This window comes from Monodon monoceros, unplaced genomic scaffold, assembly GCF_005190385.1.
Source record: "Monodon monoceros isolate NGI ecotype Baffin Bay Population unplaced genomic scaffold, NGI_Narwhal_1 Super_Scaffold_1, whole genome shotgun sequence".
NCBI lineage: Eukaryota > Metazoa > Chordata > Mammalia > Artiodactyla > Monodontidae > Monodon > Monodon monoceros.
This window is the reverse complement of record NW_021703765.1, coordinates 56066498-56090440: the sequence shown is the minus strand read 5'-3', so window position 1 is coordinate 56090440 and position 23943 is coordinate 56066498.

Sequence of the window (23943 nt, the reverse complement as noted above, 5' to 3'; positions counted from 1 at the left end):
GGGGGGGTGGCAATCAAGAATCTGCACCTAAGGCTTCCCTGGTGGCGCAGTGGTTGGGAGTCCGCCTGCCGATGCAGGGGACACGGGTTCGTGCCCCGGTCTGGGATGATCCCACATGCCGCGGAGCGGCTGGGCCCGTGAGCCATGGCCGCTGAGCCTGTGCGTCTGGAGCCTGTGCTCCGCAATGGGAGAGGCCACAACAGTGAGAGGCCCGCGTACCGCAAAAAAAAAAAATTAAAAAAAGAATCTGCATCTAATTCTGCTGAAGGGGGTCTGAGTATCAGAACTGACAAACACAGGCCTAGGAAAACCTAGCAGTGGGAAGCAGAACTGGTAGAACCAGGTCAAGAAGAGAGCCCTCACTTTACCTTTTGACACAGCAATTCCAATTCTAGAAATTGATCATAAGGAAATAATAAGATATGCACCCATATCCTTGGAAATCTTTTTATATTGCCCCTTATCTGTCATAAAAAAAGAAATCACTCTAAATAGGCAGCATTGGAAGATTTGTTAAGTAATGATGCAGTCATATGATGCATTACTTAGCAATGTGAAAATAATAATAAGATATTGTTAATTTAAGAAATCAGTTGACAAAACAGTATTATGATATAATCCCTTTTCATAAAACAGACATAGACATATACACAGAGATTAAAAACTGGGGATATCTCTGGGTCATGACATTACCCTTGTTTTGTGTGTACTTATTTTTCTGCATTTTCCAAATGTTGCACAGTGAACGTGTATTAGTAATTTAACTTAATTATTTTCCGGAGTACGGACTGGGTTCTCCCTAGAGCAGGACAGAGAAACCCAAGAGATTCCTGGAGTAGGAATATGGACAGCGAGATATCCCTCCCCCAAAGGCTGGAGAAGTTCTACATGGGGGCTTTGTGAATCGTGAGAGTTGAATAAGCTCAGGCAGTTTGACCTGAGGACAAACCCTGGTAGAAGTTTATTTCCAAACCCCACCTGCTAGTGGGCAAGAGGCCCCGGTACTAAGCTCCCTGACTCTGAGAGGAGGCCTGGTGGCTCCAGGGGATGGGAGGCTCCCCTGGCCACAGGGGTGTTATCAGACCTGGACAGGGATGGATGAGGCCGTAGTGATGCTCCAGCTGGTGTGGAGAACTCGTAATTAGCAACAGCGGGGTTACATAGCAAGGAGCCCAAAGAGATAGAAGGAAGGAGAAATAACCTACCAGCCAAAGGCAAGAATAATCCACTCACCAGATCATCACCCCCTTAATAACCAATCAATCCCTTTAATAACCAAGGGATGATAGTACTTACATTAAATACGCTTTAGAAAAAAATGAATGCAATGACTATGATAAAATACAATGATTTGTGAAGAGGGTAAACATAATAGCATACAGTAGTTAATCCATCTTCAAGGAAAGAAAATCAACATTGATCAACTGGAGAGCTCTATTTTCATGAGAAAACCATTATTTCTTTCTCAAATTTAAGGATGAGGGTAGCAGTGCCTGTCACTTTCAATCCCTCAAAGACGCTCAGAGGAACACAAAACCTGGAAAACTTAGGTGCATTAAAAACAAATGCCCAGAAAATATCTGTTGCGTGTAACTGAAGTCATATGATGTTTTTGTAATTACAAAGAATTATTATTAAAATGTGTGTACCCCAAGTTTTAAGTCTGCTCTATTCACAAGGCAGCTTGTTTCCTGACAAATAACTGGTGACAATTTCATAACACGGAGTTCAGAAGCCTCATTAAACCACACGCATGGTGCAGCTGAAGCCCTCAGTGGTTTCTGAGGGCTTGTGAAAAAGTAATTAGGCAAACCACAGGCATCTGTAAATGTGCGCATTTGCTCCAGACGGGTGGGTGGCATCTTGGGGTGCCCCAGAGCTTTCACGGCAACAATTTACTCTCAGTGTCAGCGACTCGAAAACACACCTAAGATGGTCTTTTTGCTCTTGCAGGAGAAAGTATTGTCTAATGGATGGATTAAAGAATGAAAGGTTGCCGGGTTTGGTTATGCCCCTGTGTGTGTCATCAAACGCCGATGGGAGCTAGGACACGCTTGGGGCTACGAAATGGGAGCATGGTTATAGTCACTGAGGAGACCTTGCAGGATATATCTATAGGATGGGCTATAGGTTCTAAGCAGAAAATACGCGTGACCCCCGTAGAGATAATTCTCAGTCCTCCTCCCTGGAGCAGCCTGTTGGCCATTCTGACGGCATCTGTAGTAAGCTCTTCAATGGATGTTCGATCTACTAGCCGGTGAAGCTAAGGTAATAGGAGGAGGGAGATGAGATACCAGCACCCTGTCTGGAACATGGAAGAAAAGTTCCCAGGAAAGGGAACAACTGAAATGTGCTAACGTGGAAAAAACAGAGGCTTTGGAATCTGACAGATCTGCGCTTGGGCTCTGGATAAACCATCGACCACCTTTGCGAGCTATTTAGATGCTACTTAGTTGCATGCTATTTATTTACATGCTATTTACTATCTCTGAACCTCAGTTCTATCTTCTGTAAAATTAGGGTAATAGTATTTTCCTTATGGCATTTCAGTGAGGATTAAATTATATGATATATGGCAAGATTATTTTGAGAAGTGTTAGTTGAAGTATACCCCCAAATTTTCTCTCTCTCTCTCTCTCTCTCACACACACACACACACACACACACACACACACACACACACACACTCCTTTTTACCTCGAAGCAATCGAGGCCCCAGTCCCCCCCCGCCCCGCCACCCCCCTCCAGCATCTCTCCTGTCTGGGCATGCCCGTGGGGTAGCTATGTAGGTCAAGTTGTAGCTGGGTGGGTCTGGATGCAGAGGACACAGGACAGCCCCCTGAGTCTCCTGTGCCCTAAGAAAGGTGGATTGTTTGAACACTTTTCCTGCCCCAGAAAGAGGATTTGTGGAGAGGGCAGAGGGCTGCAGAAATGATGTGCAGAAAAGTGGTGAGGGAACCCAGAGAGACGTATCAGAGAGGGTTCCAAAGTGGGGAGACGCCTATGGCCACTGCCACCCCAGAGGAAAGTTCACGCCTGAAGGGATGGAGAAAAGCTGTCATTGCCTAAGACTACATTTTCTGCCATCGGGCAGAATGGGGCTTGAGATGGAGCTTGAGTTCTAGAACAACGAAGCCTGTTCTAATGTCTTGCATACTTGAGGAAATGGCCTAGAAGATGCAAACCTTCTCTGTATTCAAAGTGGGTGGTGCTCAGTGGACCCCCCGATAAAGCATGGCTGCCGTCACTGTGCAAACCGGATTACAATGAGTTACTGTGGCACCCGCCCCAGCAGCCTGATTGCTAGAAATTAGTCTCTGAAGACGTTCCTCAGGGATGTGAGGGGTCCCGGGAACATGGATCAGGCACTACCCCTGCACGTGGCCTCCGTGGCCTCAAGGTCAGAGGTGTCCCCAGGAGCTCAGCTGCAACCCCACCCTCTTTCTTGTCTGCGTCTCTCTGCCACCAATGGGATTCATCCCCACAGCGCAAAACACACACACACGCAGGTCTGAATTCCATAGTCACCAAGTCAAGTGTGTTAAAGGGAGACTTGATTTCTCTATAAATGGAGCTCTTGAGCCCCATTTCCGCAGATGGCAGAAAACTTGCTATTGCCAAATGAATAGAAAGTATGTTCTAAGGATTCCTTGCTCTATTTTGTGTACATCCTTGGGGATGTTTTCCTCTCCCTTCTCAGCACCTTCCCCCATGCATAATCTAAGAACCACCATGGCTTCAACAGCAGGGAGCATTCATTTCTTCTTTATTCGGCTCAGTTCAATATTGCATCCATGGCCAACGTCACATCCATTTCTTCATTGATTTCTCCCGTGCTTGGTCTACCGCTGAGGGTCCCATGTTCTACTGTGTTTTGGTCTTCAGGTCGACCCATGTCTCTCTGTGCCATCCTAGCCCTGCTCAGAATCACAAGGCCTCTTCAAGGGTCCCCTGCCCACCAGTCCTTTCTTGTCCTTCTTGTGGGCTTGGAAAGCTTTGGGATGGGCTTTCTGCATTAGCTTGTGACAAGCAACCTCCCCACTAAAATCCCACTGGCTTGCAATAATAAAGGTTATCAGCTGTGGCTTTGACTGATGTCCTCGTATCATTGGGATCCAGGGTGCAAATATTTTGAGCAAATAACACAATCGACTTTACTCTCTTACTGCTCTGGAGTTGTCCAGCTCCTCTCTGCTGAAAACCCCTGATCTGTTTCTACAAGCCACACCTTGTCTGCAGGCTGGTCCTTTACTTCAAGACCAGCTGCTTCTCAGCCTCTACTTCTGAGATGCCCCCAACCTCAGGGGGGCTATTCTCTCTTCCCCTGGTGCTTAGCCCAGAGGGTCAAGGAGATGGGGCCTTCCCGAGGCACCCCTGTCACACGCGCTCTGGCCATGCTCTGCTCTAGAAACTTTCCTCCCATCAGTTCCTTGATCTTTTTTATCTTTTGGGTAAAAGCACTGCCAAAATGTCACCCTACATTCTCTTCGACTTGTTGCAGCCTTGGAGGCTCATAAATCCTTCTCAGCATCCATACAACCTAACTCTTGGCAATAGAAATCCTCAGCCTTCGGCATCTCTGTTATCAGTGAAAGAAAAACGTATTCAAACATTCAGTTGACGTCTTTGTTCTTGGTGTGTCTGACACCTCGCAGCAGTGGGTGTCACTGCTGGAATGGAGAGAGGGTGAATACCACAAAAGATGACGTGGGGGAAAAACAGTTCTTATCTTCTCAGAACTTGATCCTGCCATGCTTTCCATCAGACTTTACTGAAGTTTCAAAAACAGCAGAAGAGACTGATGCTGGATAACTTACACCCACCCCATCTCCTCGGCCCTCACTCCCCCGGCCCGTCTCCACCACCTTGAGTGCCACGCGGCTGCACACCCATCACAGCGCCAAACTCACCCCTGGCCCCAGGGAGATGAAGAGGCTCATCTTCGCCCTCTGGTCCTATGTTTACTTCCAACCACATTTTCTGCCCTGGGATAGGCACCCGTCCGGGGTGAGTGACAGCAAGACCATCAATTCCCTTAGGAGGAAACTCTTCACCCTCACTCCTTACAGGTTCCTTCTGACCCTGTGCTTCCAACAACAGAATCGCACTAATCAGATAACAGGACAAGTACCAAAGTCCGGGTTGTTAAGTCTTAAATAGCAATTCATGAGAGCTATCAGTAGCTCAGTCCACTTTGCGCAATGCTCAGACTAGCTAGTTCCTACTAAGTGTTTCTCCACCTGTGTTTCAATGAACCTCAGAATCCAGCCTCACTCAGGGTCCTTTTATTATTACCTAACTAGCCTGGTAGCCATCTCTGGACCAAGTCCGCCTACTCTCACCCTATCACTTACCATCCCTCACCTGCCATGCCTCACCCTGCCAAGTCTCACCTTTTAAAAAATTATATTGTAGGCGTGGTACTGTCTTGACCAATTTCAGTGTACCGTATATGTCCTGACCTCTTTATAAAAGCCCTAGTCCTGGGAATTCCCTTGTGGTGCAGTAGTTAAGAGCCCGCCTACCAATGCAGGGGATACAGGTTCGATCCCTGGTCTGGGAAGATCCCACATGCCATGGAGCAACTAAGCCCGTGCACCACAACTACTGAGCCTGTGCTCTAGAGCCTGCAAGTCACAACTACTGAGCCGGTGTGCTGCAACTAATGAAGCCCACGCACCTAGAACCTGGGCTCCACAACAAGAGAAGCCACCACAATGAGAAGCCCACGCGCAGCAACGAAGACCCAACGCAGCCAAAAATTATAAGTAAATAAAATAAATAAAATAAAATAAAAGCCCTAGTCCTATGAATCCTGCACTTTTGTAAAGGCTCTAAACCCTTCTTCATAAAACCCTAGAAGAGAACTCTTTGTTTCCCTCTCTCCTGAAAAACAAGAAGCAACTAAGAAATAATTAGTGAAAAATTAGCCAAGCAAGTGACCTCTGGGGCTAAGCATAATTTTTCTGTCCTCATGGGCCCTCAAGAGCAACTGAATAAGAATTATTCCAATTATCATTGTGAAGATGCCGCAGCGCTAGGATGAGGGACCAACATCTGATGCCCGGACAGCTGCTGATGCCTGGACGGGCTGCTGATGCCCTGCATCAATGAATCCCAGAAGCTAACAAGGGATGTGATTTCTTCTGCCTCCCCCCCACACGTTTTGTGGGGAAGAACCAATTACGTTCATGATGGGGTGACTGTCCCTGGCGGCTCCATAACAAGCAGTGAGGTGATTGTAGCCAAGACCCACCACTACCAGTTCATCTTCCTTTACACCCATTTTTCAGAGTCATGTGGGCTTTCTGCTTTTAAGCAAGAGCAAGACGTAACTCATTTATAATTCTTTACAGATTCAAGTCAGGGTATTTTTATTCTACTCAAATAGCATCCTTGTTGGGCTGCAAATCCAATGAAGGGTTTGGAAATCGACAAAAAAAAAAATAATAGTCAGTTATTGTTAGCTCATTTTATTTCTTCTTAGAGTGGCTTCTTTTTGGAACACAGAACAACCGGTTTTGAATATGCCTGCTCTACCGGACCATACAAAAGGAAATTAATGCCATGTATGACAGCCAATCCCTGGGCCATTTCAGTTTTTAATATTCCACAAGCATCATCATTTTTCATGATTCTATTCATAAAGGAGATTTCAGAGCGCCGATGCCCATGTAATGCTTATAGACTAATGGATACTTTTCAATTTAATAACACCTTACATTTAAACTGGTGTGGGTCGTCTTTAATTGCTATCACTCAGCAGTCTGCTCCTCTAACTTTGCCGGGAAGCAGGCGGAGGTACCCTTCATGTTACGCAGCTGAGCCACGCAAGCCTGAGTCGTAGACAATTTAAGGGCTTATGTGGCTGATTAAGGGCCAGACCCCCCACTAGAGCTTTGAATTATAGTCCAATTACCTTATCGTGCATCTGGAAAGAGCACTGGTTTTGGCAACAGAAGACTCGGCTTTAAACCTGAACTTGCTGCTTGTTACATTTGTGGCCGCTATTTCACTGGGTGTTTGTGTAGCTAAGTGAGCGCATGAAGGTAAAAATATCACACGAACGTGGGCTCCTGTTCCCCTTGTGAATCTAGACAGTCTGGCGACATTATGATTTCATAGAGTCCCACTGGGATGTGTCCACCCTAGTGGTTCTCACCTGGGGAGGGGCAATGTCTGGAGACACTTCTGGTTGCCACAGATGGAGGGAGGGGGCTCCTGGCATCTAGTGAGTAGAGACCAGGGATGCTGCCAAACATCCCACAATGCACAGGACAGCCCACAACAAAAACTCTTCCAGCCCCAAATGTGAGTGTCGAGGTTGAGAACTCCTGCTCTAGAGTAGGGCTTGTCTTTTTAAAATTTATTTTATTGAAGTATAGTTGATTTACAAGGTTGTGTCAATTTCTGCTGTGTAGCAAAGTGATTCAGTTATATAGATAGATGGATAGACAGAGATATAGATATATAGATTCCTTTTCATATTCATTTCCATTATGGTTTATCACAGGATATTGAATATAGTTCCCTGTGCTATACAGTAGAACCTTGTTATTTATCCACCCTATGTATAATAGTTTGCATCTGCTAATCCCAAACTCCCAATCCTTCCCTCCCCCACCCCCTCCCCCTTGGCAACCACAAGTCTGTTCTCTACGTCTGTGAGTCTGTTTCTGTCTCGTAGATAAGTTCATTTGTATAATATTTTAGATTCCACATATAAGTGATATCATATGGCATTTGTGTTTTAGAGTAGGGCTTCTTAATCTGAGAACCATGGACTCAGAGATGAGCTGTGAGGATCCAATAACCCACCTAAACCTTATAAGGTCTGCTTGAGGCCAGTGTGCACTTTTCTGTGGCAGTTGTCCATGACTGTCAATAAATGCTCTGAGAGGTCTATGGTTTCAGATCAACTATAGCTGATCTGTATCTTCATACTCTAGCTGTGTCTTAATACCCAGTGAAACTGCTCCTTCCACAAAGTTTTATGTCTTCAACTACTTTGGGGGGATTTAAGCTGGACCAAGTAATGAGTGAAACAAAGAAAGATGCCCTGGAAGACCCAGCAGATGGTGGGACCGCCATCGCTGGGCAGGAGAGTGCTGGAGGTGCTGGGAGGAGAAATCATCCTCACTCTTGATTTCTTTGCACTTTGTCCAGGGAGAGTCAGAATGAGACCTGGAAATGTCTCTGAGTGACCTGCTCATCAGATGAGGTGATAAACTTTTTTTTAGGGCAACCAGCTACCATCCAATGCATTTTCTTCTGTGTGTTCAACAGCAGCCTGAGAAGTTTACATATGTTGCCTCATATGAGATTATTTTACTCCCATGGTATAGTTTGTTCGCCCCAGATCCAGGTCTGACTCTCTTCCTAGAAGTAATTGGGAGCCCTGGGGAATCTAAACCTTCAGACATCCTAGTTAAAGGACCAAAAGGCAGATGTTGTCATAGTGTGAAAAATTCAATACTTTGCTAAAACAATGCTTCATAACCTAATAAACTATACCCACGGATGGGAGCCTGAGGAAGTTATGAATCGTCTCCTCAGAAAACTGCTCATGGACCCCCAACACCCAATGCTGTCTTTTCAAGATGGCAAGTGTCATGTTCTCTCTGGGACACAAACAATTACATCTTGATGAGAGCACACCCATGCTTCTTTGTCCCTGTATCCTGTAATATTTATTTCATAAGATCTTGAATTCACTTTAGCCCCTCTCCAGCTTAACTTTCTAAATTGCCCTCTTAGATTTTTGGGCCGTTGGGGGAAATAAGATAGAATAGTTCAGGCCAACTTTCAGACAGAATACTTTATTTTAATGGCTGTGGGCTGCTCAATTGGAATATATTTTTCTTCTCTAATTTCTATGCATTGAACATGTCCAAAATACAAATAGTTATTGCGAACGTTATTGCCCAGTTCCTATTGTTTCCAGCAGGGCATGAATTCTGTGGGTGAAAATAGCCTATTCGTCTCTCTATATATCTTGACTGTTACTCAAAAGAGCCCTGGAAGTAGATTATAATCCTTACCTTCCATTTGATTCTGCATTATTATGCTCATCCCCAGAACATAAATGAAGTTTACTGCAAATGAGACAAGTTATAAAACATTTTCAAAAAGACAATATTAATGCGAAGGTAATCCTTTAAGGAAAAAATTTTAAAAGCTAGCCAGACCTTCATATGGAAAATGGATAAAATCGAGAGGCTCACCGGCAGCTCCCATGGTCCAATCCTATCATAGCTGAAAGTAATCATATTGTTTTATAGCCAATCTGCTGGCCGTCTGGTCTCAGCCCATCTCCTAATTCAAGTGCCCGTGCGACAAAAGCCATTGGCAGCCTCCATTGGCTTAGGAGGGAGCAGTCGTGGAAGCTGAGGTGCTCGCCCTTCAGGGTAGGTGTGGGCTCATTGGTTGTAACAGACTGTACCTCTGCCCCACAGTCCCTTGTAAGCATGAAATGAAGAAACTGTTTCTCCAGGGATTTCCATACAACATCTACCTTCGGAGCTAAACTCATTCAGAGGCACTGAAAGAAAAGTAACCCATCATCCCCTCGTACAAGTAGGTAATGCAGGTGAAAGTCAGGGCTCCCCAGGTATGGAGAGTACGGCCATATCCTGAAATCTATCGTTAGCCTTTTACAGGCTCATGACATCAGATTGATCAATTCTGGCAGACTCAGACACGGCCAGTTAAAGGAGCAGACAGACAAGAATGGCACATCTGAAAGGAAATTATTTCCCAAGTGTCAGAACATGCTAGAAGCAGGGAAACCAGTCTGGCCATGAAATATTTGGGGTAAGGTTGGTTATGTTTTAGTATAAAGTAAGCGTGAAGCACTGACTCTTTGAGATCGTGAGATGTGATGAAGAGAACAGACTCTGCAAAGAGAGCACCAGGGTTCGAAGGCTGAGCCTGTCACCTCTGTGTGTGTGATGGAGGGCAAGTCACTTAACTCCCTGTGACAGGTTTTCTCATCTGCCAGCTGGGGTGTGAGCACCATCTGTGTTTTTTGGGTTGTTGAAATTTAAGTGACGTGTTATATGTAAACTATGAGATCCTATGGATAGTGCTTGAAACAATCCCTCATTCAGCAAATACTTACTTAGTGCCTATGGGCCAGGGCTTAGCATTATGGGAAACAACAGTGGACCAGAGACAGAAGTCACGCACACACACGCACACACATCTCAAAAGCTCGTGGACTTCACATTTTATAGCCAATACTCAATAAATGTTCTCATTTTATAGCAAACACTCAAATAGTTCTATGAAAAATCTAATCGACTTTTTTCATCACGAATGTCACAAGCATTCCAGGAAGCCTAAATCCTGTCTCTCCAGGCACATTGCACAGAGCATGTGACCACCTTGGGAGAATGTTCCTAGTTTTCTAATGAACGCTTTCTCTTCCTTGACAGTTTAAATACAGCTTAAACTATGGCATCACCAGTGGCCAATGAACCAGAGACTGGGGACCACACACAGAACCTCCCAGCCCACAAGGCCCCTCTCAAGACAGAGGCCCTGCCAGGATGGGGACCTGCCCTGATCACTGTAATTGCAGCAGGTACAAGTTTTTGGCTTCGATGTGACACTTGAGCCTGCCTGTCTTGATAGCTACAGCCCCTCTTGACCTTCAGTGGGACTTTGTCCCCAGTTAGTATGTGGAAGCTGTGAATGAAGGTATTGTTGGGGCCTCTGCTTCTTGGACTTGGAGTAGCTGGCGGCTGAGGGTTCAGCCGCTGTCTGTCTCCAACCAGTCACAGAGGTGACACCCGACACCTGAGACACTGCCGTCCCCTGTCCCAGGGGTAATGGGCCAACCAAAGTTGCTGACCCCTCCTCCAGTACGTTCCAATTTCCTACCGTTAATTTCCTTCACATTTAAGGTTGCATGCACAGCTATGCAAATTAGCAGAGGTTTATATGCTCACGATTTGAAAGAAATTGAGCTGATCTAAAATGAACTAATTGACAAGTAAGGATTTAACTAAAAATTTAGAACACACTCCACAGCCTGCCACCAGGGAAAGAAAGGTTTAAAAAAGAAAAAAACGTTTTATATATATATATATATATATATATATATATATATATATATATATATATGAAATATTATAAATATATAATGGTTAAAATATTTGATAGTTTTTAAGCTACCTTTGAGGTATAGCAATATTACATTATGGTATATATTACATTATATCTATATAGACATATACATTATACATGTATCTATATATACACATATAACCATGTCTGTATAAGTTACTGAAACGATATACAACTTTGCTATATAAGCACAATCTACACTAATATGTATCACTTAAAACAAAATCTATACGGTTAGCTTTCTAAAAAATTAATTAATTAATTAAATTTTGGCTGCTTTGGATCTTCGTTGTTGTGCGTGGGCTTTCTCTAGTTGTGGCCAGCGGGTGCTACTCTTCGTTGCAGTGTGCGGGCTTCTCATTGCGGTGGCTTCTCTTGTTGTGGAGCACAGGCTCTAGGCGCACGGGCTTCAGTAGTTGTGGCTCAAGGGCCCTAGAGCGCAGGCTCAGTAGTTGTGGCGCACGGGCTTAGTTGCTCCGCGACATGTGGGATCTTCCCGGACCAGGGCTCAAACCCGTGTCCCTTGCATTGGCAGACGGATTCTTAACCACTGCGCCACCAGGGAAGTCCATATATGGTTAGCTTTTGAAGATGATATATCCATGATAACTTTTAAATGAGATAATGAATAAACAAAATTATAGATCTATAGAGCTGAGATGCAAATCAAATAACTATCAGCTTGGTTCAAGTTCAGAAATTATTTTCATGTTCCACAGTTATGTTAGAAAAGATTCAAGTTTACTTGCTGTTTGAAATGTGTTTTCTCATTGTTTTCAGTTTGCTGAATTGAGTTAAATTTTAAAAAAATTATGACATTTTCAGTTGGTTTAGATGGAGACTCTAAAAAATGCACATGACTTCTTTTGGTTCCATAAAAGTTGCTGCCAAAAACCCATGAACTTCATTATAATTTAAAGATTCTAGTTTCTTCCATTAAATATTCTACAATAATAAGTAGTAAAAATGACTTATTTGAGTTTTTATTTGTGGTATCAGAGGGTAATTGCAAAGAAGGGAAAAAGCGATATAATCCACAAACTGGATCAGAAACCCTAAAATAATTGAGTTTAACATTTGCAAGATTCATGTATCCACTGTGTAAGAATTAGAAGAAAAATGTAGAATTATCTCTGAAAAAGCAGAAGAGTGATTTTGAAGTTTGACTTGCCCCTTCCCTGAATATTTTTCTTATTAAAAGAAAGTAGGTGTTATAACTTTTGTTATAACTCAACTTGAAATAGTATTACGGTTGCCTCTATCGGTAATCTGTTTGGAATATTCTGAAAGACCTCAAGTATTTTTCTGTTTTTCTTCTAATTGCTAAAATCAGCATTAGAAAATTATAATTTTTGTATTAATTAGTTTCAAAAGCCTCTTTAAATGAAAGTGACCCAGAACTTAAAATACCACAGTCTTTAAAAAGTAAACCTAATACCTCCTCCAGGAAAACCGTATTTTTCAACATGATACAGAGACATTGATGTTGTTTACTTTTTATGCATTTTCCTCTTAATTCTCAAAGATCACAGTGACAGAATCATTAAAATAATGGTTAAAAAGAGCTAAAAGAGACAATTGAACTAATGCTTGTGCCAGACCACCCAGGTGTAGGATCATGTCTGCAAGAGATACAGAGAACTGTAAAGTTATTTCTTTTACAAATTTTTCGTTCTCTGTTTTTATTCCAACTGATTAAAACAACTCACAGTCAGTGGTGTTTTAAAGACCTTGTTTATGATTGAACACGGATTTGTAGACCCGGAAGAGTCTTTAGAGATCATTCAGTCCTGCCTTCTCACTTTACTGGAGAAGTGAGGGAAATTGGGAGCGGAATCACTTACCTGAAACCACACAGGTGGAAACCACCGGGCTTAGCCCAGCGCTCTGCCCCGCCCCCAGCACATACACATGTGCTAACACTTCTATCAAATTTGCATTGTCCGAGGTTCCGAAGAAAAAGAGAGGGCGTATCTGGTCTCCCCACTGTGCCTCTTTTCTCAAACGCTCAGAGCTAAGTTTAACCCCAGCCCTATCTGCCTCTCCCTGGCATTAGGCAAATGAAGGAGCGCATACTAACCTTTCGTGGATAGTACTTGTGCATGGCATAGACCCTGGACGATCTTTCAAAATAACCCCAAAAGTTCTTTATACCCCTGTGGCCCTCTTTCACTCCTCACCATAAGTGGAAACACACATTTGTGGCTTAAAAAATAATTGTGGGAAAAAGGTGAATAGCTGGCTGTGTCTGTGGGTAGACAGAGGGATGGACTGTAAAGGGGCAGAAGGAATCTCCCGAGGGTGACGTAACTGTCAAACTCAGGGCATGGGGCACTTTCCATGGATTCGGTTTTTGAACATAATTTCTCCATAAAGTAGAGTTTAAGAAAACTACTTAAATTCCTATCGTAGGAATCCTACAATAAAAGCTTCTGAATGAATGTTTCTCTTGTTATCGAATGAATAAAATAGTCTCTATTATTGTTTGATGTAGGTTTAACAAGATTGTCAGAAGGTAATTTTAAGAAAACAGCATCGCCTCTTTATACGATATGGGAAATGAAAGATTTCTGATTATCAGCATGTCCTAACATATAAGGCTGTGTCATTCAGTTCAGGATTCGTCCGTTTCCTACACAGGCAAGGACTGAAAACCGATCTTCATGGTTGTGAGAAGGAAGAAGCCCTATCTTTTTACTTCTTTACTGACTGGAATGTCCACTCAGTCCACAGGCAAAAAAAGAAATACCTTTTAAAAGCTTACTACTTTACTTATTTTCCATTTGACCTGATATCTAAAAATATATAGCTGTGCCCAAGTCTCCCTTTGTCCATCACAGCAGGTAATGAACCCACAGTCTGGTCAACTATCTTAAATCCGCCAGTTCACTTCTACATTTCAGCTCGCCATTTCCCATTGCCTCTGCCAGAGTCTCTGGGGAGAGCGTCTAAATGCAGTGCCCTATTTTTGTGCAACTTAATGCTCTTAAACTTGAGCCTATCTCTTCGATCTTGGATGAGGTTTGGTGTGAAAGGCACAGAGTCAAGGCAGCTGAAAAGGCCTCTATACTTCTCCTGTAAGACCATGGAGAGTATGTGATACAAAATGGGAGAATTACAGGTTTCCTACATTAAATGGGTGGAACTTCGCACAGCTAAGAGCAAGTAAGACCAGTTAGGCCCTTTGCCAATGCAGTTGGGTCTCTCCGTAACAGAGCAGAACACCCTCTGGGGAAGATGCTGTCCCCTTGCAGAAGCAGGACACAGAGGGCAAGAAATAGGGTCTTGCCCACCCACACTTGGGGACAGGAGGACCCGCCCCTGGCTTCCTCATCTCTTCTGCCAGCCAGTCCAGGACACCTTTCCTTCTGCCCTGGCTCACTTCTTTTCTTTTCCTGTAGAAGCTCTCCTGTTTATGACTCATGAGAATTCAGGACCATAAGCAATTTAATGACCAGAAATTAGGTAAACAAGCTAGATTTTTCTCTCTCTGAAGCCCTTTCCCTAGTGTTATCAATGATTCTTTGTGTAGTGGTTTATTTTTCCCTTTGATCTGGTGTATTTTCATAAAAGGCTGCCATGTTTTATGCAATTTTTTTCTCTACTGATATATATTTCATCTATGAACATAAAGAATGGACAGAAGGAGGGATGTGCCTGAGGGTGGAATGGAGATCAAAAAGGCGATAAGCAGGGCTTTCCTGGTGGCGCAGTGGTTGAGAGTCCGCCTGCCGAGGCAGGGGATGTGGGTTCGTGCCCGGGTCCGGGAAGATCCCACATGTCGCGGAGCAGCTGGGCCCGTGAGCCATGGCCGCTGAGCCTGCGCATCCGGAGCCTGTGCTCCGCAGCGGGAGAGGCCACAACAGTGAGAGGCCCGCGTACCGGAAAAAAAAAAGGTGGGGAGGGGATAAACATACAAATCATGGCAAATGTCATAAGCCAGCATTCTTGTTTTATGCTGGTGCGTAGGAGAGGCGGAATGGGGCCAGCCAAGGGAAGGACGTGGGCTTTGAAGCCAGACTCCCCTGGAAAGCAATCAGACTCTGCTACGTACCTATTGGGTACCGTGGGCACACACATTAGCTTTATTCAAGAATATTTTTGGAGAATGAATGAATATTCAAGAATATCCTTGATCAAGAATATTTTTGGAGAATGAATCAATAAAATTTTCAAAATTGAAATTCACAAAAGTAAAAATCACTTTGATTTGCAATTCAGTGTAAGTTCTAAGTTCTCTCATAGAGAGTTTATTTTAATAATTTAAATATACTTTAAATAAACTACTTAAATATCTAGCTTAGTTTATTTTAGAAATAAGAAAAGTACTGAGGACTTCAATTCTGGCCAAGATGCAGTGGTCCTGTTGTTTCCTACTCCCACCAGCCTTGCTCTTAACTACAAATCCGTGGACATAGCACAGTAAGTGAGCACAGGAAGATTCTGGAAGGTGGAAGGCAGCCTGGGGAACTTGCACCTTTCTCTAAAATCTGCTTGATCGGAGGTTAATTTCTGCTTTCTTTCGATTAATGTTGACATGATACGTCTCTTCCCATTTTTTTCTGTCAACCTACCTACACACAAATATATTTGATGTTTATTTTAGACAGTATATAGCTGGGTTGTTAAATAAATTCAGTCTGCCCATCTCTGTCTTTTAATTGGTGTTTTAAGATGAACTGAATTTATGCTTAATTTAATTATTAATATGTTAAGGCTTAATTCTACCACTTTACTGTTTGTCCTCTTTTCCTTTATTGCACTTTTTCTGCCTTCCTGGGGTTTATTTGAACATTTTTTATAATTATGTTCTGTTCATTTTCCTTTCTTCTATTCCACTTTTTCTGCCTTCCTGGGGTTTATTTGAACATCTTTTAGTATTCTGTTCTGATTTGTGTAACATTTTGTTTTGTTTTGTTTTGTTTTTAGGCCATGCCGTGCAGCTTGCTGGATCTTAGTTCCCCGACCAGGGATCGAACCTGGACCCCGGCAGTGAAAGCGCCCGTCCCTAACCACTGGACTGCCAGGGAATTCCCTGTAAAAAGTTTTTGTTTTTTTTTTTTTGCGGTACGCGGGCCTCTCGCTGTTGTGGCCTCTCCCGTTGCGGAGCACAGGCTCCGGACGCGCAGGCTCAGCGGCCATGGCTCACCGGCCCAGCCGCTCCGCGGCATGTGGGATCTTCCCGGACCGGGGCACAAACCCGTGTCCCAAACCCGTGTCCCCTGCATTGGCAGGCGGACTCTCAACCACGCGCCACCAGGGAAGCCCAATACTTCTTTCTTAAACCTTGGTATTACAGAGAGATTCACGTGGAGCTGATCTTTTCAGAGCAGGGGGCAGGGGGCATAATGAGAAATATTTGAAATTTTATTGAAGTAGAGTTGATTTAGAATGTTTCGTTCATTTCTCCTGTACAGCAAAGTGACTCTGTTATAGATATATATCTACTTTTTCATACGCTTTTCCATGATGGTTTATCATAGGATATTGAACATAGTTCCCTGTGTTGTACAGTAGGACCTTGTTTGTCCATCCTATACATACTAGTTGGCATCTGCTAATCCCAAACTTTGTGTAGTCTCCCCAGTTTGTTCCTATAATGGTCCCTAACACATCTCTAGCAGACCTTAGTGCTCTGGGAGGGCAGGTGGAAAATGACGTCATTTCACAAAACAAAGACAAAAATGCCGTATCAAATATATCCAATGCTAGATTTTTAATTGTACTCACCCCCTCCCTACCCTTTACCAGAGGTGGTAGTCACCTGGGCCTCAAATTTAACTTTATAAGGAAACAAGAAACAAATGTTTGGGATGTAGTCGCTGTGGTGACAGTGAGAGGAATAGACTAGCTGAATTTTCCTTGTCTTCCAGAAGTTTTCATTTAAAATTCCTCCTTTCCTAAGTTGCGTGGCCGTGGATCCAGACCGTCCATCTTGACAGCTGAGTTTCATACAACGTGTCTGCGTCTATGGGAATTAGTTACTGGCATAACGCTCTTAGCAATGCTGAGTTTTTCCTACTGAAATTGAAAATATGTCAAGACCCCCAAAATCTCCCAGGCGGTAATTAACCTGAGCATGCCCCTATATGGTTTTTGCTAGTCTAGATAATTTGTAAATATGGCACAATTGCTTGAAAAGTTTTAGCATTTAATAAAACAGTCAACGATGATATATAGATCCAGCTACATAAAATGCCTCTTACCAAAGCACGTACTAAAAATTATATTTAGACTGCCGCTTCCTAAGAAAACAATTAATGCACCATATCAAGTAGCACATACTCCTGCTATAACTGAATGAAAAGGCAGTGTTCTCTCAGCGAGACACGCCTTCAGCAATTCATTCCATTTGCAGGCGTCTCAGGTGCCAAAGTTGCTGCTAATTGGGTTTTCTATCTCAGCTGACAGTCCTGGTGGAGTGCCATGCTTTTACTTCCTTGCGCTATTTAATGTCACGATTCAGAACTTTAGGGGAAGTGGGATTGTCTCTACCTGGTGCACAATGTAAAAGGGCAGCCAGATATTTGATGACCCCCCCTCTGTTTTCTGGGGGAAACAGTTACTGATACAAACTGTAAAAATCGCTCCCAGAAGATTCTAAAAATTAGGCAAATTTTAGAGTGTCATCACGTCAAGGATCACCCTTCCTCCATGAACATATCAGAGCGCACAAGCACCCATCTCATGCCATTCACTGTGCAAAGCTCAATTACCTTGCCGCCTAGACTAAAATGCAGTTCCCGGGGGTTGGGGAGGTACCAGAATTCCAAGATGGATGTAAAGGCATTTCAACCTCATTAATATTTCCGGTGAACTTCCATTAATCATGTTCCATTTCAAGGACTATCAAGAATGCTTTCTGAAAAGTAACCCAATGAAGTGATTAACCAAACTGAAGCTTTAAGAGGACACATTTCTTCCAGATCTTGATTAGTGAAAGCAAGTGAACTAGGACAAGGGACTGAAGGAAGAGAGTAAGGGCCACGTGCTGGGCTCTGCTGGACTTCCCATGGACCTTGCAGCTTCTCACGTGGAAAGAATGTATTTTTCTGTGCAGATGCAGGGAAAAGGCATTGCACCCTTCAGTATGGAGTCAAAGTTTACTCATGTCGTGTTTGAAATTTACCTGTTTCTTAATGCAGTGGGACCTTCCTTTCCCCATAAGGCAGGCAGATAATGGAGCAATTTTTCATTTGTGCGATCAGGGTTCTTTGTGTATAGTTTGATGCATAAGCAAGACATTGACAAAGCGAAAGAGGGTCTGTGTGTTCTTAGTGACCTCAAGAAGTCGATGTTGATGATGTGCTGGGTAATTTGGACTCGGCTGAGACACCCTGACCCAGAGGCTGGGATTTGCATCTTGAGTTCCGGTCATATCGTATGTATTTGATTCCCATCCTTGTCTCCTTTTTCTGAGCTGCCCATGATCTGCAACAGATGGTTATCAATTTAAGACCAGCACATCATGTATTCTGAGTGGTTCACAGTGACTGCAACACAAAGCACATACTTATTAGTGACATAAATCAAGGGTTTCTGTGCCTGAATCAAGATTCATCCGTAATCTAGACCTGGAAAAGGAGAGCTGGGAAGCAGTGCTGGCTACCCCTGTGGTAAACACTAATAACTCCCTCCCCTGAACCCTGGCCGTACAGTGTGGATTCTGTTTCCGTGGGAAGAAAGAGCAAACAGGAAAGTCGGCCCAGGGTTTAAATCAGTTAGGGCCTCAGAGGACCCCAGATGCGGGAGCTTTCTTAACTATGATACATTTTCATGATAGAGAAGGACGTCTGGAAAAAAGAAAAAAGAGTTGTGACCAGCATAAAAGATAACACAGGGGCCTTCTGTACAAATAAAAACCTTCTGCCTGCCAGATCTTTTCTGATGATGGAGCTAACTACGATTTGTCTCTCCAAGAGCCAGGCATGACCCAGGCCAGAAATTTTGACAGTGACTGTCTCCTCAGCGGCAAATGGAAGAATTCAAGGTTACATGAGTTTCAGGGCCCGAGTGAGTCGACTTGAATTTGAATGCCAAGCGTTCCCCCAACGGAGGTGAATAAATGCTCACAGGGCACCTGAAAAGCTTGTAGGTTCTGGAAGGTGGTGGGGAGTTCACTAAATGAGGCAAGAACAGCCGTTGCTCATGAAACTCCTTGTAGACCCTTGACGGGGAGTTGCAGCCCAGACCTGGTGAGGCCCAACCCCTGGGAAGGTCTCCGGGAGAATCAGTGGGCAACGGCGTAGCCTAGGGCACCCAGGGTGTTCTGTCGCTGCACCTGCACCCTGGACCAGGGACTCTCAGGGATGCTCTTCACCTGTGGCAGGAGCAGTGATGATTTCTTATCAGGCTCAGAATCCTGTGATCTCCATGAAGTCTACCGTACCCACTTAGAGGATTAAATTACGAACGTGGGAAAAAAAGAAAAACTAGGTATCTTTGAGCACTGTTTGACAGCCGATAAGTGAATTGCCTTTATTTATAATAGAGGAGCAGGGGACATGTCATTGCGACCGGCACAAAACAACTGCCAGGTCAAAAAAATAAGCTGTCGGAATAAAGGCGTCCCAGTGCCTGGAGCGTAACTCCCAAGACTGTGCTCTGTCGGGGCGGGGGAGGGTCAGCGTGTTGAGTGTACGGGGTTTGCGTGTGCACGCGCATGTCTTCCTCCTAAACCACTTTCTTAAGAACTCCCTTGGAGGCTGTTAAGCCCTTCCTGATGTAATAGTCAAATGCTGAATCCACTTTTTTCCCCTCTGTCTTGTACCTTTAGAATACTCTGGTAAGTCAGTAACTTTTTGCTTACTGGATGGAGGGTTAAAATGTGTACTGTTATCACATGCGGGTCTTTTTCTTCTCCAGAACATTTGTTCACAACATGGGATAAGCAATTTAATCAGGATCACATTCTTCTAGTTTATGTCACTATATTTAGAGATTTACGTTTCTTTCTTGCAATTTCCTTCGTACACAATGCCATGCCAAAATAAAAAGGAGGTGGGCTAGGCTCCTGCACCCCCTATGAATCAGATGGTGTCTCCCATCTAGTCAAGAGCATCAAATCAGCATCAGAAAAAAGAACAAGCTTCAAGCTAATCACCACTGAGGAAGAAGAAGCCAGTGGACGTGCTTCCACCCGCTCCCATCATCGCATCTTCACGACAGCCAGCACCTGTGCCCGGGTCCTCAGCCTGCCCCCGAGGCTCTGGCAGAGCCAGCCCTGCTCCACTCCGAGGCTGGCCTCTCCTCTCAGGCCCCTCTTGTCTACCCCTGGGCATCTCTCCCGTGAAGCTTCTGCCTCTTCCTGTTCCTTTGATCAGACGCAAACAGGTTTTCTTCCCATCTTAAAACTGGCCCCACTCCAGGTCCTGCTTCATCTCTGCCCTCCCTTTACAGCAAAAGACTCCAGAAGAGGACACTCTGTCTCACATCCTCCCTCCTATTCTCTCTTGAATCTGATTCATTTGAGTTTTTGTCCCCACTTCTGCACCAAAACTGTTCTTGCAAAGGTCACCAAAGGTCACCAAGAAAATGTCATTTTCTTGGTTTATCAGTAGCACTGGCCCAGTTTCTCACTCCATCCACTTGACTTTGGGGCTGGTTCCCTTGAAACGCTCTGCTGGCTTTCTTTTCCTTTTACCAGTTTTCTTTGCAAGATCCTTTTCATCTGGCTGACCTCTTGCTTGACGTGCACAGGGTTCCAACCCTTTGTGATCTCATCCATGCTCATGGCTTTAAATATTATTGTAATAACCATGTTTTTTATTTCCTGCATGTTGATGCTTTGACATCTGGGGCCTTGCTGACCCTGGAGGGACTGCCCCTCCCGGGGCTGGCAGATTCTGAGATGTAGTAAACAGCTCTCCTGCCTCAGAGTCCACCTTTCAAATGCAAACCAACCGATCTAGAGCCACTATCCACCTGCCCTAATCATCCTGGGGCCAGGTACCAGATATATAGACACAGCCTATGCCCCAGAGCCCACTGAAGTTATTCCAACCAGCCAGTCCTAAACCTGCTTACCCTGCTTTGCCCTTTCTTTCTCATGGAAACCACAATAAAGGCTCTTTCCCACAACTTCCTTCTCTTTCTGTCTGCCCACCCATCTCACCTTGGTGCTTCCCCCGTGGCCCTACATGCCATGATTCCTGCTTCTACAGAACTGTGAGTATAATAAACTCTTCCTTCATGATAGTTATTTCTGTGTCTGTGTGTCTTACCATACCTGATTAAAACAAATCCCAGATACCCTTAAAACAGCAATAACCACACACACACACACACACACACATTCATACACACACACTCACCCCAAACTCTTCGTCTGTACCCAGACCGTGAACACCTGCCTTCTGACCATCTCCACGAGATGTCAGATAGCAGATGTCAATGCTTATATCCAGGCCCTCATCTCCTACTATTGCCCCCAACCTGCCCCTCCCCCAGTCTCCCTGTATCATTTACTGTCACCATTTACTCCCCTCTTTCTCTGCTATCTCACATCTAGTCCATCAGCAAATTCTTTTGCTCTGTCTTCAAGGGATGTCTAGAGCCTTCTTTTATAATGCCATGCCAAAATAAAACCCCCTACTGCTGCATGGTCTTCAGCTTATAAACATATACCTAGAATGCAGTATATGTTCCATAAATAGGTATTGAATGACTGTCACAGTAAATGTATTCTACTTATTCTATGATCTGATTAACTGATCAACTAATGTATGTCCTACATTGTTACAAATGGGATAACATAACACTTTATTTCAGTCTTCTTAGACTTGACAAAAGATTAAAATTTATTGGCCCAATGTCAGCTGAGCCCTGAGATCAAGAAGAGATTGCTTCAAATCCAATTCCATTCTTTGTAGGGTTCAAACCCTTTCCAAAGATTTCCATGAGTTCCCAGGGAACCAGATTCTCATGCTTACCTCTGACCACAGCTTCCATGGAAATGGGTGAGTCTATGGATCTTTCTGCAACATAGAAGTTGACACCTGACTCATTTTTCACTCTCACAACCCATTCTGAGTGTAGCTCAATTTACTGAATAATTGTGATTCAAGAGGAGTGAATAATATTTCAGAAGCATGACGGTTTCAGACCGAACACCACAAGTCCTTGTTCACTCAACAGTGGGTTTTTTAATGGCAGTTCACGTCACAGGGTCCTCAGCATCACACTTTTTCCTCCCTGCGTCCCCCATCTCTTTCCTCCTACTTTGCTACTCCACCCCTAACTTTAAAATTCTTCTCACTCTTTGCAGGAGCAGAAAAAATGGACCTTCCATGTTATAAGTAAGACCTTCCTCCTAAGGTAGTAGCTGTGGGTTTCTTTGTCTGTTTGTTTCTACTATAAATTACTTTTCATTATGAAAAATTTCAGACAAATAAAAAAAGAACAGACAATGAACATCCATACATTACACCATCCAGATCTAATCATTGTTAATATTTTATCATATTTCCTTCATCTATAGTTTTTTCTGGACCATTTGATAGTAATTCACAGATATTATGGCACTTATACCTTGAGCATCATGTTCAACAAGTGAGGACATTCTTGTACATAACCACAAAGCAACTTCCGCCCCTAACATATTAACAAGATTCCTTAAAAGCATCGAATGCCTAGTTCATGTTCAAATTTCTCCACTTGCCCCCAAACCGTTGTGATTTCAAAGAGCAATTTTATTGATCTATTTATTTGCTTGGTTAAACCCACAGTTAAGACAGGGTTCTATTGTTAGGAAATATTTTCATTTGGTTGCATGCTTTTCCCAGTGCCTCTCCTTGTACAAAGTGGGGACAAATACAAGTAGCCAAATGTTCTTTATTAAATTACCTGTTGGAGTAAACCAGGACCATTAAAGCGGTGTCTCTATTTTACACGGCTGTTTAATGGCATAAGATGTATGAACTCATTTGTTAAATTGGAATCTGTGAACAAAAACAAATGGGAGGAAGAGCAACAGAGACAATGACTAATGGAAACAGTTTCCAGACCACAGAAGCCGGCGCTTTAGTAGAAAATATATGCAGCCCCGAGGAAAGGCTTTCCGGGGTCCCTGTGTCTGTTACCTAGCAACAAGCCCATTACAAAGGGCATACCGGAGTCCAGTCAACAGGGCTCAGGGCGAGCACGCGGGTGTGAGGACCACATTTCTCCTTTTCTACTATGTTGATAACTCAGGTCTATAGCTTTCTCTGACAAGGGCGAGTGTCTGAAGAAACCATCCCTGCGTAATGCTTTCCCCGCATTAAATCCCTAACGGAAGAAAATGGCTTTAGCTTAATTTATTGTTCACACGTCAATACTTATTTGTCCATATATCCATCTGATAAGAGTTAAATACACCATATGAAACAGAAAATCATCCAAACTCAAATTAGTTTTGTTTCATGATGCAACAGTCCAAGACCCATCCAAATTCATTCCTAATAGCAAATGAAGTCTGGGTCACAGATTTACTGTTATTATTTTTTTCCTTTTAAAATTGCTTTTAAGTAAATGACTGCCTTTTTTCAGGTTTGCCCTCTTTCTACTATTAGGGTGTTAATATGAGCCGACAAGATAACTTCTCAGTCATCTGTTTTTTGCCTACAATTTGTCAGGGCAAAAACGTTTGTTTTGCTAGTGCAGTGTTTTAATAACGTAATTAGCCAATGGTCCTCAATAACAATACCATCCTTTTTAAAACTGCTCAGGGACTTCCCTGGTGGTGCAGTGGTTAAGAATCCGCCTGCCAATGCAGGGGACACGGGTTTGAGCCCTTGTCCAGGAGAATCCCATGTGCCGCGGAGCTACTGAGCC